The 2,846-nt window shown below is 41.6% G+C and overlaps 1 non-coding gene across 1 annotated transcript; it reads left to right on the forward strand.

Moving 5' to 3' along the window:
- Positions 1-289: 289 nt before the first annotated feature.
- Trnat-ugu lies at positions 290-361 on the forward strand. The gene has a single exon. It is a non-coding gene; the product is annotated as a tRNA-Thr (tRNA).
- The last annotated feature ends 2,485 nt before the right edge of the window (positions 362-2,846 follow it).

Raw genomic sequence — 2,846 nt, forward strand, 5'->3', positions numbered from 1 at the left:
ACCCTGTATGAGAGAAGGAGATACAAGGAAAGATTAGAAAGAAGGAATGAAGGAGAGACAGATAAGACTAGATTTTTTTTAACTTTCACATATGGGACTCATTGTTTGTCGCGAGAAATAAGAGAGAGAAAGAAATAATAATGGGTAAGAGAGAAGATCTAATGAGGACGGATTGAAAAGAATAATCTTAGAAGGAGTGTGATAAGAGACAGAAAATTAATAGAAAGAGAGAGAGAGATATCTAATAGGCGAGAGAAGAGGAAGGACGGATTGAAAAGAATAACCTTCAGCTCCCATGGCGTAGTGGTCACTGTGCTCGCCTTGTACGCGGGAGACCCGGGTTCGATTCCCGGCGGGGTCAAAAAATGTTTATCCTCTTAGAAAGCAAGAGAGAGAGAGAGAGAGAGAGAGAGAGAGAGAGAGAGAGAGAGAGAGAGAGAGAGAGAGAGAGAGAGAGAGCTATGTGTCATCCTAGCATTATCCCATTATCTGACCTGTCAGGTACCAGGGTTATCTGGGAGGGGGTTGGTGGGGGTTCATGGTTCATGCTAGTCTGGGCAGCAGTCCAACCAAGATATCCGCCAAAAAACGGTTGCCTATTCCTTCTCCCTCATGATGTCATCAACACCTAACCAAGTAAGATAATCTTACCATGACCAAAGTCACCGAATTATTTTGCTTCATTGCACTAATATTGGTCAACTCACCCGACAACTCCCAAAGGCAAAATTCGGTTCATTGAAAAGAACAAAAACTTCACTTTATTGAAAATCAAGGAAATTCCTTGTGTTTCCAGAATTTGAGACGACGGACCATTTACTTATTTTTCTTCTTCTTCTCTTCGTGTTGCCTCTCCATTGCGAAGGTGTATCATAGCTCATAGCAGTCTCTAAATCTGAGTTTCACAATATTTATCTGAGTTGACAATATTATTTGAGAGAGAGAAAAAAAAAGGTGTTTTTCCACTTTTGGAAATAAGATGAAGAAGAAGAAGAACACGTCGTCCAAGAGATGGTGCAAAAAAATATACGTAGAAGAATACTAACTGTTTTTGAAACAGATGTTACACGGAATATAAAGAATGGAATAAAGAATGAAGGTGTTACAATAACAATAACATGTTAAATTTTAACAACAGCAGCAGCGGAACACAGAGATATGCAATGCGTGCAGTGAATATTATCATGCGGGGAGGCTCTGAGTTTCGTCCCGAAGGTAAAATCCGATTTCCGTCCCTCCGAGTTTCGTCCCATATCTTTTTGGTCACCCTGTTCGTTCTATACATACACCAACCTCAGTGGTGTGTAGTGGTTAGCACGGTGGACTTCGGATCTGGAGGTTGGTGGTTCGAGTCCCAGTCAAGTCATACAATTTAGCGTAGTGTATCAAACGGGGAACGACATTTGTTACGAGCATTTATGCTTAACACAATTGAAACTACATACTTATTTATTTACTTTTTACTCTCAGATGTATACCTAGGTTCAATCTCAGGTATCGCGGACGGAACTCGGATGACCTTTTTTTGGGTTGGGACTAAAATCGGATGATTTGGGCTTTTCGGACGGAACTGGTGTTCATCCATTATGCGAGGTGAAAATGTGAGAGTCACAGGGAATAGGAGATGTCGTTACAGTAGGAATGAGAACAGAATAGAAAACATGGGAAAAGATTTTTTCTTTTTTTTTTACGCGGTTTGATAGAGGGAATTTTCACTGCTTAAGGTCTTATCGTCCCGAAATCAAAGTAGGAAAACAGAATAGTGAAAAGTGAGCTGTTCCGAGAACGAACCTTATCTGTTTAAGATAAAATCCACTCAAGGCGGATATGGAAACCCGCGACTTAGCGCTTACAAGGCAGAGGCAAGCTAACTCAAGCTAACTATGCTGACCATGGCAAAGCAAAGCTCAGGGAATGTAACTCAAATCCTGCCAGTGGTTCATTGAATGAGGAGGACTAATGACAAAACTTCCTGTATATGTCCTGAAGAATTATAACAAATTTGCTTGAAATCGGAAGAACCGATTTGGATGAAATTTTTGCTTAGACCAGATATCATAAATACGAAGAAAAAACTCCTCGTTTTTCGTCCTCTTCGCCTCCTCCTTCTTCCATTTCTTCTCATTCTTCTTCATTAACAAAGTTATCTTTTCTTCATCAGATTCATTTCTCCTCATTTCGAGTTAAGTTACGAAGTAGGAGTTAGGGATTGTTGACAATCGACTTTAGACTGTAGAAAGTTGACATTTGGAGCCGACATGATGGATGGGCATTCTCTACCACCCAACCTCCCCCCCTCTCCTCTCTCTGTTTTAGCGTCAAGCCATTCTCTTCCCCTCCTCTCCTGTTCTACTTGACTTGTTTTTCATTCTCCCCTCCCCTTTTCTTTCTCTGTCTGATACAGTTAGCTCTCTTTCCCTTTCTCTCTCTTTCTCCCTCCCTTCCTATTTCTTATGCTCTTTCTGAGAGTAAAGAAGAGCTTTTTCACAACTTTAGTGGATATCACAGCATAAGTGCCTTCTTTGCAATCAATTCTCATTTATCATCAATCTTTTTACTCTGGTAATGCCGCCACTGGTCGCTACTCGATTAAAGTAGCTACTCAATTGTCCTCACGAGGCTGAGTGCACCAAGCACAGAGCCGAAAAAACTTTGACCCCACTGGGAATCGAACCCCGGAGCTCCGGCGTGCAAGCAGAGTGTGATGCCCACTAGGCCACGGACCACGGAGGTTTCTATCAGAATTAATAGTTAGGTAGGTAGGTACTCCTATATCCCCCAACTACCTATATCATTAGCGCTAGGCCGCGGATTTTATCCTGATGGGATAATGTTCGTTCTCAGAA

Source organism: Diaphorina citri, unplaced genomic scaffold (assembly GCF_000475195.1).
Source record: "Diaphorina citri unplaced genomic scaffold, Diaci psyllid genome assembly version 1.1 scaffold5448, whole genome shotgun sequence".
Classification (NCBI taxonomy): Eukaryota; Metazoa; Arthropoda; class Insecta; order Hemiptera; family Psyllidae; genus Diaphorina; species Diaphorina citri.